The following is a 14,949-nucleotide window of genomic DNA, read 5'->3' on the forward strand; positions in this document are numbered from 1 at the left end:
TGACTGCTGCAGCCCCTCCGAGTTCCACTCTTGTCTCCATGAGTTTACGCAGGGCCTGAGCCCTCCCTAGCTCTGTGCTAGACCCCCCCCCGCACTGCCCGACCCCTACTTCTTCCGCCACCCCCGAGGACTCCAGGAAGAAGTTGTCGGGCTGTGTTGGCTGACTCAGCTGGGATATGACATTCTGGCGCTAAGGGGTCTGGATATTCCAGCTCAGAAAGCTAAATGCCAAGCGGGCAGAGGCAGTAGGAATGACCCCAAGCCAGCCCTCCGGCTGTCAGTCGAGGTGAACACGTTCCAGGCTCTGGGCTGGAGGGAAAGACGTGCCCCTGCAGGACTCCCTTCTTCTGAATTAGCTGCCTCCTGGTGCGGATACCGGTTCTCGTGCGTTTCCTCTCCGGCTCCTCTGCAGAGTGCGCCCTGTGCAGCGTTTCAGTGGCCATTCATGGATCATCCGTTTAGCCCGAGCATACGAATTGCACAGTGCACTGGTGGGCCCTCCAGGGCCTGCTTCCTGCACGTACGGCGGGTGGCACATGACATCCATACTCCCATGATGGTCTCTGCGCGTGTGTGAGACGGTGAAGCCCCCTTCTTGGAGGGCGCAGGGACACGTTTAGGCCATGATGCCTCCTGCATAGAGTGAGGCTGCCAGGGTACCAAGTCAGAGGAAAGTGACTTGTCATCACGGGGTGCCCTTGGCTTCTGCCCGCCTGAATGGCTTTTTCCCTGTCTTTGGCCAGGTGTGAAGGCCATCCCCCGCCCACCAGAGCTGGGCTGGCCTGTGTGGGCCAATGGCGATGACGCTGGTCTGGTAAGGTGCTGCTCCCAGATGCTCTGAGTCAGTGCTGGTGTCTCAGGGGCAGCTGTGTCCCCGTAGGCACAGGGTGAAGGCAGCGATTGCAGCTGCTTCCCTGACAAGGAGTGAGTTACCCAAGGGTGGAGGGAGGGGCACCTTGGGCCAAGGGAGTGGGTGTGAAAGAACTGGAACCTTCCTGTTTGCACAGGGGTTAGAGGCGCCTTATGGCCCTTCTTTGGAGATTGTCCGGATCCACACAGCCCGTGCGTCTGCGCAACGCGGGCAAGACACTTTCCCTGCCCTGCAGATCTGAGGCCTTGTCACTCAGGAAGGAAATTTACATTAGGCCATTTCCAGGCTGGTTTGAGAGCCCACCGGGGAGCTGGCACTGATTTAGCCCCCCTGGTTTAACAAGACACCCTTCGCTGAGTCAGTACAGTGCTGTTTGTAGGCTGGGCCTGGGGCGGGGGAGCAGGCTGGTAAGCTTGGAGCCGTCGTGAGGCATGGGAGATTGTGGGCAGTTGTGGGGTAGGAAAAGTCCCAAATGCGAGTCTGGGAGGAGGAGGAGGGTTTGGACAAAGAGAGGGGAAACCGTTGTGGGCGTCAGGACAGCGGGAGAGAAGATGCAAGGGCCAGAGTGGGCTGGAGGAATGGGACTCCCCAATGGGACATTAAGCCTTAGGGCAAAAGTCATAGCTGGGTTCAGCGGCACCATGGACAGCCCTTCATATGGACGCATGGAGTTCCTTGCCCTGAAATGAGCTGGCCAGAGAACGCCGAGCTGGTCTACGTCTGTCATACTAAGAACATCTGGGATAGCTGTACATGCCCGTCTCTCTCTCATCCTAGGAGAATGATTTTTGTATTTGCTTTTTCTTCTGAATTCCAGCCTCTGGTCTTAGCAAAGTATCCAGTGGCTGTTGGTTTTGTGTCTGTGGAGTCGACTTTGTCCATCTTACCAAGGACAGCCAGCCCCTAAAGCTAGCTTTTCAGGCTGGAATGCATGGTTAATCACTTTGGCCAAGCCCTGCGCTTGCTGAGCGAATTGCCTGAACACTTTCAACAGAGATGGTTTCTCTCCTTGAGTCTCAGACAGTTAAAGCCAATGGGATCTCCGTGGAGTTGTCTTTGCCTCTGAGTGCCAGGAATTCAAACACTCAAAGCCACTTTCTCTGCTTGCATCGGCAGGGTCTAAAGCTGACTAGGCCAGAGTTGCTTCTCCCCGTCAGCAAACAGAGACTTACATTTGCAAAGAAAGGTTTAGTTTGTAATAATATTTCTCAGCATGCTACTGGTCAGATTACATCCGGTCGAGTTCATTCCCCTGGCAGTTTCAACTGGAAACTTTCTGTCCTAACAGTGCACTGTTCAGCTGCTGATGTGTTCCAGAGGTGGCTGCATTTCAGGGATGGGTAAAATAACTCTGGTAGGTAGGAGCTTGATTCCTGAGAGCAAGGGAGCCCAGTAACGCCCGGCAGATGATCCACTGGGAATGTCAGGTCTCTTAGGAACTGGTCTACAGTTTGTAGAGTCTTTTGTGCCCCAAGGTGCTGTGTAAATAAGATGGTGGTCACCTTTGTGACAATGCCTGTGGTGGAGACTACTCGAAGGCTTAATTTCCAACTAGTTTAATAATCCAGGAAATATGTAAATGGGAACCAGTGAAGTTCCTTTCCTGGCTAAGCAGGATGCGAAGCAAGTGGGGTCTTCTGTTGCCAGGTTATATGATTGTATTTGAACCAAGATGGCTGCCCTGCCAGCAGCAAGGCTTGAAGAAACATCTGCTTTGCTTTAAAAATACCCGGCTGGAGGCTGCAGTCCTGGCTCAGTTCTTCCCCAGTCAAATCCCTGTTGACCTGAGCGGTCTAAGAGCCCTGCAGGGTTTGACCCAGTTCAAGATGCATTTCTTGAGGTGATGAGAGGTACTGGGCTTGAGCGAAAGGGCCCAAACCCTGTTCCTTCTGAGCCACGGTTCCCTGGCGTCTCTGACGGACGCAGAAGTGGTTGGCTGGGAGGAGTGAGGCTGGGATGATGCGGCAGCCAGTAAGCTAATGGTGGGAGAACATGAGAAACACGGGCAGTGCTACACGTGTGGCATCTTCCTTGAGGAAAGGGGCTTTTTTGGAGAGCGGTGGGAGGAGGAGGGTTATGGAGAGTCCAGGCTGGGTCTGCCTCCTCCTCCGACCGTCCTGTGGTGAAATGGGAACGGAGAAAGAGAAGAGGCGCGAAAGGTCTTGTTTGTGGAGGTTCGCAACCCCCTTCGTACTGTCTCCGAGGTGAGAAGAAGATTGGTGCGTAGCAAGGGAGGAATGGCCCACTGCGCAAGGTACGGGGGCCCTGTTTCTGGCCGTACGAGGTGCCCTTTCCTGGATCTGTGCCTCAGTTTCCCCCCCACATATAACGGAGAGACTAGTACTTCTATCCCTCTCTATAAAGTGCTTCGAGAGACTTGGGGAGTGGCCCCAGCTGGCAAATTGGGCACAGTTGCGATTGGTCTCTGAGGGGGCCGTGCCTGCCCCCTCAGGCTGTGGGTCGTCACTAGGCAGAGCACAGGTAGGGGAAGGCTGGGGTTGGACAGGAAGGTTTCTTGGTGGGTGGCTGGGGAGGAAAAGAGTAGCTTTGTTAGGGTCGGGTCGGTGGCCAGTTGCCTCGCCATGCACGGGCTGAAGGCTGAGTCATTGCCTAGGTGCTCGGAGCCGTGTCCTTGTTTGTTACGGGTAGGTAGGAGTTGAGCAGCGCATCTGGAGACACAAGTGGCTAAGGGGGATGGGATGGACTTGGTGGTTGCCTGAGAGACCCAGGCCCTCTTCCAATTTGCTGTCATTTCACTAGACGCTATCCAGCAGAGCTGCATCCCTCGTGGCCTTCCAGCCACGTGGCCTCCTGTGGTTTCCTTGCTCCGATTGCTTCCTGAGTGCCACGCCAGGCCGGAAAAGACAGGAAGTGATAGAGGAAAGGAAATTACTCAGGCTGTCTCGCAAGGGAGCAGAAGTGGGGGGTTGGGAAAGTCCCAGGACTTCCGAGTCTGAACCATCAGGGGCCCTTTGGCATCCATTCCCGTCTGTCTGAATGATGGGATGTGATGGGAACACGGGAAGGGAGAATGGATCCAGTCAGGGGCAGGCAAAAGAGACAGGCACTCACTACCTGGCTTGTTGCTGAGCTCTACTTCTCTCTGAAGCTTTGGCTTTGCAGAGCCTATTATATGAGATGCACCAGTGGCTTGGATTTCTAAATGTCTTCGGCAGGTGGGATTGTCACAGATCCACTCTGAAGTGATGTCTGCTTCTGAGCAATGGGAATCCTGGAATAGCAAAGGACCTTGCAGTTCAGTAACGGTTTAGAAAAAAGACCGCAACCTCTGAGCCTCTGGGGTTTGGTCCTTGTGTGGAAGCTGGGTTGCTGGAAACACCTTGTTGGAGTGCCCTGCTGTTAATACAACATTTTCCACCTCCCAGAACCCCGTACTGCTCTTCAGAGATCACTTAAGTCCTAGCTGAAAGGCGATCACTTCTGGGGTGGAGCATGTGAGAGTGTTTTCCAGCAAGTAACGAACAGGAACTTCACCTGTAGAAGCCTGTAGGGGGTGGGGGGTGGATTGGTTAGAGTCTGCAGAATGTGGTCACTCAACCTGCAGCATGGCCAGGACACCACATTAACATCCTCATTTTTCGGAAAACTGCAGTGGGATTTTTCCTGACTGGGATTTTGAAAGGCAGGTGCAGTAAACCCTCGAGTTACATGGGGGTTGCATTCCTGCAACTGTGGCGTAACTCACATTTTCATGCAAGTCAGCGGGGAGATGGAAATTAGGCTACAGCCTGGTTCTTAGCTCCCCATGGCTTGCTGGAGCAGGGAAACTGACCAGCCCACCAGGGCTGGTCAGTTTCCTGGCTTCCAGAATGGAGGGGAGCCAGGAACCAGGGGACAGCCTGGTTTCCCTCTCCCAACCCCTTGGGTGACCTGGGAAAGTGACCAGCCACAAATTGTTCAGTTTTCCAGTCTGGCAAGCAGCAGGGAGCTGGGAACCAGGCGGCAGCCTGGCTCCAGGCACTCCTCCCCTTGAAGAGCTGGGAAAGTGACCAAGGCAGGCTGCTGCCTGGTTTCCAGCTCCCCAGTGCTTTCGGGATCCAGAAACTGACTAGTCCATTAGGGCTGGTCAGTTTCCTACCTCCTTGTCCCTGCCTTCCCCCAGCCACATGCCGCTAGAGGAAGGCAGGGAGAAGGGGCTCTTAGCCTGCCTATCTGCCCACAGCTGCAGAGCAGCTTCAAGTTGTGCTTCACTTATGTTAAAGGAAATTACGCACAACTCGAAGCCATGTGTTTTGAGGGTTTACTGTACCTCCTCGTGCCCCACTGAGCCACTAACCCTGCCTGCGGCATCTGTGGCTTCCTTGGCACTCTCCCACCTGGGCATCCCCTGGCCTGCACTGGTGAGGTTAGAAGCCCTGGTGATAGGGCTGCAGGCTGAGGTTGTGACTGCTGGGTGAAGATTTCCTGGTCAGACCTAGCCACGTGGTCCAGTCACTGTAGGTGAGGATCTGAACTCCCTAGGCTGGAGCAATGCTGCATGCTCTGTCTTTAGGAAGAGGCAAAATCACTGGGATTCCGACCCACCACCATGGGACAGTGCAGCTGGGCTCTGGAGCAGCTTTGGGAAGCAGGACTTGTGGGGCCTGGCCCATCTGCGTCAGCTGCTGGTGTGGATGCTGGGGGTCAAGAAGGCCAAGTCCCCCATCCGACTGGTGTTGACTGTGGTTGTCACACTGCTGTGGGCTATTGTGGGCCCTGCAAAGAGCATCAGGGCCCACGGGCCTGAGAGACGGTGAAGAACCAGAGCCGCTGGCACGTCATTCCCTGTGCTGTTTGGATTTCTGAGGCCAGTCCCTCACCACAGAAGATTTTACGAGCACCGTCCGTTCGTGGCCACCACCTTGCTCCCTTCCACCCTGCAGGACAGAGCACTGCGTGTCTGGGCATTCCCTGGAAACCACTGCACCTTCCCACCCTTCCGAGCTGCGCTGCCACCCAGCTTCCGGAGGCTTTGCAGGTGGCAGCCTAGCTTCCCTGCCCCATCTTCCTCCCTCCTGTTTCCTTCCCTGTCGGATAAAAGGTATTAACATGTAGACAAAACAAACGTGGAAAAGCCAGGGGAGGCGGGGAAGCAGCATCATGGAGAACGCCCCCGGCGAGCGTTCTCCTTCCAGAAATTAGAAGCATATTAAAGAAGGCCTCTGCGTGCTTGCAAATTGTTTCCTCCTGCTGGAGTTCAGAACCTGCTTTTGGGGCTGTGCTTTCTCTTGGCTCAGGCTGTAACACACAAGGAGAGGCTGAGGAGCTGCTCTGTGGCTTGGGGCCAGCATGCGGACACGCCGTACTGGAAGGGAAATGTTCGCACCCCCCACCCATGGCTCTGAATTCCAGTAGTGCGGTCTGTCTCAAAAGACCCCAAAGTCCTCTTCGAGCGGCGTGTATCTTGGCGTACCTGAACTGCAGCCGCCTCTGGGGTGGAATGCGGCAGCTGTCTGGCAGCACACAGCAACGCTGCACTGCAGCCCTCCGGAGAGGAAGGGAAGAAAGAGACAGGGCGTTCGGGGCAATGGGCTGGTGTCGTTCGTGTCACCGCAGTCAGGTTGCTGGGGTTCATAGTGCGGCTTTTGCAGGAATTGTCGGGGGCTCCTGATGGAAGGGGCAGTGCCTCCATTTTGCTGGGTCTCTGGATAAGTGCTCCTGGCATTTGAGCACCAGTGAGGCAAAGTCCCACAATTGGGTGAGGGGCACCCCCTCAAGATTCAGTTAATTGCACCGGTAGGTGTGGCTGCTACCCGCTCTGTCTATCACCCAGCTCCCTGAAGAGCCAGGGGACAGTCTGGGCTGCCTACGCCAAGGCACAGAGAGACTTCAGTCTGACTTTCCAGAGGCCCCTGCTCTGCCTCGCTGCTTCCCCCAGCCAGGCCATCTTTGCACCTCTGTTGGGGCCCTGCTCTCCGGTGGAGACTCATGGAGGGCATCTGATGGGACAGGAGCTCTGTGCGTGGCAGGGGCCCAGTGATCACTCGGCTGCTTCCTCCTGTTCCCAAATGGCTTCAGCAGCTCTGCTCAGGGAGACATTTGACGTACGCAAATGTCGGGCCGGGCACCTCTGACGGCCCCACAGCCTGCGGTGGCCACACAAACTCTGCCACATGAGGCTGCTTCCGGCAACGAGGTGCTCTGCGTCTTGGCTTGAGGGTGAGCCCCAAGGGCTTCTGTAAGGGCTGCCGGCCCCCTCCGAGCCCGCTGCCAAGGAAGTGGGAGGTCTGGGCAGGCGTTCTCAAACCCTTCCCACGCAATGTGCACCCCAGGATGACTTGCTTGGGTGTGTTCCATGAGAACCTCCCCTTGGGCCTATGGTTTGGCTGGGGAGCTAGCACCAGCAGCTCTCCGTGTGACCTGCTAAAACCCCGATGTCCTGGGGTGTTGGGTCCGGATGGTGGTTCTGTGCTGTCCCCCTCTGGATTTCTGCTCCATCCCAGGCTTCTCTCCCGTCCTTTCGCTGGGATCCTCTCTGGCTGGCCCCTCTGGCAGGGAGCCTTGCCAGCCCAGCAGGCTGTTCCTGCTTTGGAGACTTGAACTTGGCAATCAAATCCCATCCCGCCCCCTGTGCTATAAATACACACAATGCCATCGCCCCTCAGACGGGGCCGCAGCCCGAGGGAGCAGGCGGTGGGAGCTCGCCTTGCTGTGGAGCCTCCGGAGGGTCTGGTAGCCAAATGCTGGCCTCAGCCTTGGATTGTCCTGGGGGGGCTGGGAACGAGGAACCCCTGGGCGAGGTGGGGGAGCGAGGCGAGTCTCTTCACCATCTTGAAGGTGCCAGTAACCGTCTCTGGCCCTTTGTACAGCCCCTTGCACAGGTGTGTGAGTGTAGTCATGTGCTGTCTCATCAGGCCAGGCCTGTCCTACCGTTTCACCTGTCGTGGTAGTGTCTGGGGCTTCTCTTCCATCTCTGTTGCTTTCCTCCCACTCCGTGGGTTGCTGTGAGGGCTGACCCCATCTAGCCTGTTTCACTTAACGTCCGTTAGCATCTCTGTGGTGTCTCTGGTCCTCCAGGATCCCTCGGGGTCATACCGCCATGTACGCGCAGCCCCAAAATGCAGCCTCTTCTGGGGAGAAGAGTGGTCAGCCCAGCACCATGGTGAGTGTTGGGACAATCCTCTCCAGGCATAACCTTGTGTGAGCAGCATGAAACTCTGCTCCGGAAGGGCCCAGTGGGCGCCAACCTGTGCTTCCAGCCGGCCTAGGGTGGGTGCACGTGGTGCCCTGTGCTTGGATGGCAGAGCTGTGTGAACTGGTCCTGAGCAGAGCGGGGGAGCCAGTTACTTTCCTTTGCTCCTTCCCTCCCCACCCTGTTGCCAGGGTCCCCTTTGTGCTGGGGGAGTGACCGAGTGAGACCTTCTCTAAGGGCAGGGCTGCTGCTTTGGAAGGACTCTCTCCCTTCTTCTCCTTCTTCCCCTCCTGCCGGTGTGAGCTCTCGCCCGAGAGTTCGGCAGGGGGACTCGGAGTGGAACGTGCTACCTTGGATTCCTTCCCCCCCCCAGCTTTCTTGTCTGCCAGAGCAGATTCTGCACTGGGGGAGGTCACGCCCAGGCTGTAAGCTGAAACTTTTTGTCTTTCAGGTGAGAGGTGCAGCTGGCTGGGCTAGCTCCTAGCCAGCAGCCTCCTGCCTGGGCTTGTCTCTGAACTTTTATCCTCTTTAGAGTGGGGGTGGGGAGGAAAGAAGAGATCCCCTGTGGGCCCAGCAAGGACTGACCCCACATCGGCCAGCCTGGTGGGTGCACACCTCCCTTGACTTCCAGCTGTGCCTTCCCAGCCCCGTCAGCCTTCCCAACTCTTCTGAAGCAGATCCTGCTTCCCGCACTTCCCCGATACATCCGCACCCCACCCTGCTTCCCTTCTCTCCCCAGCAACAGGAGGTGCTCTCCTGATTGTGCCCCAGTGCCATGGCCCAGAGCTGGGGAGATCCTTGACCAGGGTGGGAGCTAGAGTGCTTCCCAGTGCTTCTCTTGCTCCTAGTTAATTCCCAAATGCAGGAACCTTCTCCTCTCACCTGAGCTCCAGGTGGGAATTCTTCCAGTTTTGCTGCAGTAAGACAGTAGGCGATGAGGAATGTGAGACCTCAGCCCTGGTGTCCCTGTTGAGAAGGGCAGTGCCAGCGACACAGGGCCTGGCAGGATCCTTTCGGGAGTGTTTACTGCACAGCTCAAGGGAGCAATGAGGAACGGGCTTCAGGTACCTTTTCTAAAGTGTCTGCAGGGTGTAATCCCCAAGGACAGCCATGGGTCGTTGAGAGGGGAGCGAGAAGCTGGAAATAAGGAGAGGCGAGCGTAGGCTGTCCGGACAGCCTGCCTGGCTGCGATCTGCGTCAGGAGGTGGAACAGCATCCGTGGAGAAGGGATGACTACGCCAGCGCTCGTGATGGTGAAAAGCAGCTGGACAAAATGCTGGAGAATCAGGAGCCAGCCACTACTGGCCACTAGGTGGGAACTGCCATGGCCTGTGTCTGGCTCTAGTGTCTGCAGCTTCTGGGGCAAGGAGGGGGTGTGGAGGAGGGTCTCTAGTGTGATTTAGAACAAACCTGAGCATGTGTCAGAAGACCCAGCTTAACATAAGAACGGCCGCACTGGGTCAGACCCATGGGCCATCTAGCCCTGTCTCCTGGCAGTGGCCAATGCCAGGTGCCCCATAGGGAATGAACAGAGCAGGGCAATTGTCGTGATTGATCTCCTGTTGTCCGTCCTCTACTTCTGGCAAACGGAGGGCAGGGATATTCAGAACAGGAGCTCACATCCCGGGCCATCTTTTCTAATAGCCATTGATGGACCTGTGCCCCAGAAATTGCTGTTTCTTTTTAGAACCCTATTGTAGTCTTGGCCTTATTGACACCCCCCGGCAATGGGTGCCAAGCTTAAAAGTGAAATGTGAATTTGCGAGATCATCTCATTCTGTATCGTGTTGTGAGCTTGCCCTTGCTTGCAAACGGGTATGCCGGCCCATCCGTGGCAGCCCTTGTCTTGTTACGTGTTACAGACTCTCCTAGCTTCCAGCCTTATCCAGGAATTTTTCACCCTCCATCTTTCTGCATCTCAGCTGCTCGAACGCTGGCCTTTGTGCCTTTCTCCGCCTCCCCTCTCTGTAAAGCTGGCGGACGATGACACCACCATCAGGAAACACCCCAGCCGCACCTGTTTCCTGAGGTCAGACCTGAACTGGTGGAAATCCATGTAGGTCTGTGAAGTCACTGGACCTGCATCAGTAGGTACCTGCTAAGGGCCTGGCTCCATAACACATGCTCACGTTCTCATCTGCACCTGTATCTCCCTCCCAGCCTCTGGCTCCTAAGCAACCTGAGATGAAAAGCATCATTGCTTTAATATGTGATACAGCATCTCTTGTGTTGCCGGAGCTTGCCCTTGGACGGCCCGCATGGGTCGGTCCCGTCCGTCTCCAGACAGGCCTGGTTTTCCTCTTGCAAAGCAAACCTTGTCTCCGTTACAGTCACCCTGCTGTCTGTCCCGCACACTCTCCGGGTGTCACCATTCCCCTTGTGCTGTCTCCCAAAGTCAAGCATTCCCTCCCTCCACTGCTGTATCCATGGAGGCCGCAGGTAAGAGACTGGCACCCACCAGCTCCGCTTGCATTGGCTCCCATGCGCTGATAGGGGCTTGGTGTTTGGGGGTGGAAGCTGCAGTGCCACTGACTATAGTGTCTGTATCTTTACCTGGCTTTTTAAGAAGCAGCTGTGAGAACAGGTGTGGAGCCCCAGGGAGATGAAGGCAGAGAAGAAAATAAGCTCTTAGAATATAATATTCAGGGGAGAGAGACTGGGATAGGCGTGAACTAGATATAGCGGGTTAGAAATCTGCCCCCCTCCTCCCCCACAGGGCCCATGTAAAGTGCTGGCATCACTGGCATACCAGCTTTGACTTGCAGCATTCTTGCTTTTCCAGTCCTGGGTGCTCCCCCCCACAGGTCCGGGGGCCGGCGGGGACAGCTGTTCTGCAGAGAATGCAGTCAGGAGGGGGGTGTGCATGACCTACAACGGCCTTAAAGGCCTCCCCCGCCCCCACCACCCATATCCCTCCTCCAAATCCTGATGTGGTCTTTATTAGAGCTGCTCCGACGCTCCCTGGGTGTGTGGAGCACAAGGCTGGCCCCACAGCTGATGGCTGGCTTATCTAGGCCGCGCTCCTTCGGCCACATCCCCTATCCCTGCTCCGCTGACACCAGCAGTGGGGAGCAGTGTTTTCCTGGCTCTGTGCTGCCAGGGGAATCCCTCCGCGATGGGCTGGTTGTGCCAGGCCAGTGTCAGACTCCGCAGGTGGTGCGACGCAACTTGGCCTCACCCCACTGGAGATACCCAGCCCAAGGCAGCGATTCAAGTAGGCTAAGCAGAGAGGTGCTCCATAGTCAGTGAGGGGATGGGGGAGTTATGCTCCTCAGCCTTCCCCGACTCCCCCTTACTTAAGCCCTTGGCCCAGTGTCTGTGTTTTAAGGGGGATGTTTGGTAGCGCCTGAAGGTTCGGGGAGGGAGGGGAAGACAGGGGAAGCAGCAGAAGAGAGGTGGTAGGAAGGAGGAACGTGGATAGCGAGAGCCCTGTGAGGCTCCGAGACTGGTAGAAGTAGGGAGCTCTCGTGGCCTGTGCTGTAACTTACTGAAGCTCCCGGGAGAGTGGGCACCCCCCTGGGAAGCTGGTTCTGGGGAAGGTCCCTTCTCCCTTCTGAGGGGTGAGGTCACCCTCTCGTGTGCACTCCAAGACAAGCCTGGAGGAGCAGCAGGAAAGAGGTCGCCGTTGGAGGGGCCTGTCTGAGAAACGGGGGCGTTCGTGCTCAGGAGGAGGTCTTGGGCAAACAGGAGACCTTTCTGCCCCTGGAGGGAGATTGTGACCCGCGCCCCTTGTGTGACAGCCCCTGGTGCCCTCGGGAGAGCTTGCTTGCAAAGGTCGGCCAACCTCTGGCCACGTGGCGGGGGTGGAGATGGCCCTCCACGCTGTGGGGGTGGAGTTGGATCCCGCGAGGCTCTGTCATTACTGTGGAGCTCACCCGAGGGATCTGCCCAACGTGGTGGCTTCCTGGAACTCCAAGAGGAGTGGGCTGCGGTCCTGATCTGGGGGGAAGGAGTCCCTCTGCTTGCCACGAGGACAGGCTGGTGTGGAGGAAGGAAGGAAGGAAGGAGACATGTTTCGCTCCAGCCTCTCTCCCCCACCCGGAGCAGGTTAGGCAGCCCCACACCTCGAACGAAAGCCCGGCATGGTTGGTTTCCCAACTGTTATTGTGCTGGCTGTTTTGCAAGGGCTGGGTGGAGCCTCCGAGTCATCAGCTCTCGCACTTTACGTCAAAGTCCTGACTCGCTGCTCGCCTGCACCCTCCCTCCAGGAAATGGAATTTCTCGCTTGGCAGGGCACGGTGTTCCCAGGGGCTGCTGCTCGCACCTTGGCTGGGTTGGACCTTCCCCACTGCGTCCCCAGCCAGGTGGGGCAGGGAATGGGGAGAACACAGTCCTGCACTGTCTTCTCCGCCCTGCAGCCCCAAATCCTCAGTCTGTGTCTGCCCCTGAGGGGCAGGAAAGCTCAGGGTGTTTACGGCGGTTTTCCCACGAGTGGGGGCAACAGGAGGCGATACCTGTGGATACCAGTTCAGCTGTGAGGGGAGACATGGGCAGGAGCTTCTCACATATGGGTCCGATGTCTGCATGGGTGTTCATACAGCACCACCGGGTTCCCATCCTGCTTGGGGCCGTGTGCATCTACTGTAATATTAACAGTAATGGCTGCTCCGGACTTGACTCTCAGCCCCTGGTTATGGCCTCCTGGGTGGGATTTCCTGGGGGCACAGGGTTTGCCAGCCAGATCAGACCAGGGATCTATTCAGCCCAGGATCTTGTCTCCCAAGAGAGGCCAGGCCCAGCTGCTTTAGAGGAAGGTCCTTTAGTTACAGCATCCCCCTGACCAGCGGTACAGGTTGAACCTCTTGTCCGGCATCCTTGGGACCTGGTCAGTGCCCAATGAGAGGATTTGCTGGACCATGGAAAGTCCATATTGTCTAGCACGTCACCAACCCTTCCACGGTTTACTGGGCTCTTAGAGACATTTGGGGGTAAATTACAGCTCAGTAACAGTACAGGACACTGAGAGCCAGGACTGGTGTCTGGAAACAAACTTTATGGGACTGCAGGAAACTCAGCCACACCCACGATAAGTGGTCATCTGGCTAACTAACATCATGCCAGGTGATGGAAGTTGCCGGAGAAGAGAGTTTCAGGTTAGAGAGGTTCAACCAGTAGTTCGTGGCCATGCCAGGAAGCAGGAGGGTTCAGATTCTTTCCAAATCTCTCGCTTCCTCACTTGTAGGACCCTCCTGGGGCGTTCTCCTGTAGTCTCCCAGGAAGCTGCAGGAGAGCCCCTTGCTGTTGTGTGCCACGGTTGTAGCTGCACAATGTCCTGTGGGGTGGAGGAAGGCCTGGTGTCTCCAGGGGGAAAGTTCCCTTCCTTTCAGCAGGATAAGGTGCTGGCTGCGATATTCCTTCCATGCGCTCCAAGAGGAGGAAGTTCTGCTGCGTCCGGGCCAGCATGCAGCAGTTACCCTGCTGTTGTTTAGCCCCTTTGCCTCCCGCAGCAGTGACTCCTTCACCTTGTTCCTCCTTAGCTAACAGCCCTCGTCCCTCGGACCTGACAGGCACCCGTAACAAGCTCTTGCCCGTACCTGTGCATAACCCCCCGCAGGCGGCCTCGAACCTGGGACCTCTGGTGCTTAGTGCAGGAGCCTCTAAAGTTGGAGCTAAAAGCCAGCAGGCTCTCAGCAAAGGCTGTTGAGGAGACTCGTTCTGTCTGTGTCAGTGGCCAAGGTGCCTCTCCAGGGGAGGGCGCATCCCACCTAAGTGTGGGGGTCACATGTTCACCCCACCCCGCCACCCTAAAAATCCCAGCCCGATCCCATGACAGCACTGCCAGCCGGCGTGCATGCGTGCGGGGAACCGGGAAGCCAGACAACAGCCGCAGCAGCCTCCCTCTCCATCCCTCCCCCCAACTCTTTGGCTAACTGCTCCAATTCTGTTCTCCTTATTTGGCCACACTGCTCCCAAAGAAGGGGGGGGTGGGGGGGAGAGCAGTGGGGGGTGGGGGGGGAAGCAGCGCCAGAGAGTGGGTGACATCACAGAGCTTGGGGGGGGAGAGAGAGAGAGAGAGAGAGAGAAAAAAAGTTACTTAAAAAAAAAAAAAAAAGTCCCTGCGCACTTGAACCAGGCGCTGGCTGCAGTTCCTTTAAAAGGAGATGTCTGCACTGGAGATCTCTCTCAGCCCGTCCGGGAAGCTGGGCTGAAGGAGACACCTCTTGTTCTCAGCTCCCCACCAGCAGCAGCTGCCGCCAAACATTGCACAAGAGCCAGCCTGCCCCGGGAGCTGGGCAGGGAAGGGGGAGCGGGAGGGGAGGTAAAGTCGCAGGCGCGGGTTTGAGGCCTGTCTGGCAGAACCTGTCTGGGGAGCAGAGCTTCCCCAGAGGGCCCCCCGCGAGCACTCTGTGCCCTGCATGCGGGGGGGTCGGGCCTGTCCGCGTCAAAGCAGAGTCCCAAAGCCAGGCGCCAGGGCGGGGGCAGGAGGGGCAGAGGGGTTTAGAGCTGCCCAAGGGATCCGGGCACCTGGCCCCCTTTCGGCTCAAGAGCCAAATTGCCAGAGGGCCTCCAGAAATCCCTGCTTCAGGCTACCAGCGTCAGAGCCAGCGCGTCCCACTGAGGCTCCGGGGTAGTTTGGCCGCTGGCGGGAAGAGGCTTTGAGCCCGATGGGAGCTGCTGGCGAGGCTGGCATTGGCGAGTCCCCCATCGGGGCTTTTGTGGTGTGCACAGCAAGGGAGCTGAGTGCTGGCATGAGCTCTGTGCTCTTCTCTGGAGGCACCACGCAGGCGCCCCCAGTGCCGAGGCACAGCCATGCTGCAAAGCAGCGATGGGGGGGGGAGCAAGACAGCAGCCTGGCCTGTGAGGAGTGGGGTGGTATATAGCCGCTGCAGTGGAGGCCTACCCCCTTCTCTCATGACCCGTGTGGAGCAGCCCAGCGTTTCTCAGACTGGGGCCTCTGACCCAAAAGGAGGCTGGAAGAGCAGCGGCTGCTGGCCAGTAGCACTGC

The 14,949-nt window shown here is 57.2% G+C and overlaps 1 protein-coding gene across 3 annotated transcripts in view; it reads left to right on the forward strand.

Annotated features, from left to right (window-relative positions):
- The window catches only part of TEAD3 (TEA domain transcription factor 3), a 61,565-nt gene that overhangs the window by 11,764 nt on the left and 34,852 nt on the right, over positions 1-14,949 (forward strand). The window lies entirely within an intron of this gene.

This window comes from Carettochelys insculpta, chromosome 26 (genome assembly GCF_033958435.1).
Source record: "Carettochelys insculpta isolate YL-2023 chromosome 26, ASM3395843v1, whole genome shotgun sequence".
In the NCBI taxonomy this organism is placed as follows: domain Eukaryota; kingdom Metazoa; phylum Chordata; order Testudines; family Carettochelyidae; genus Carettochelys; species Carettochelys insculpta.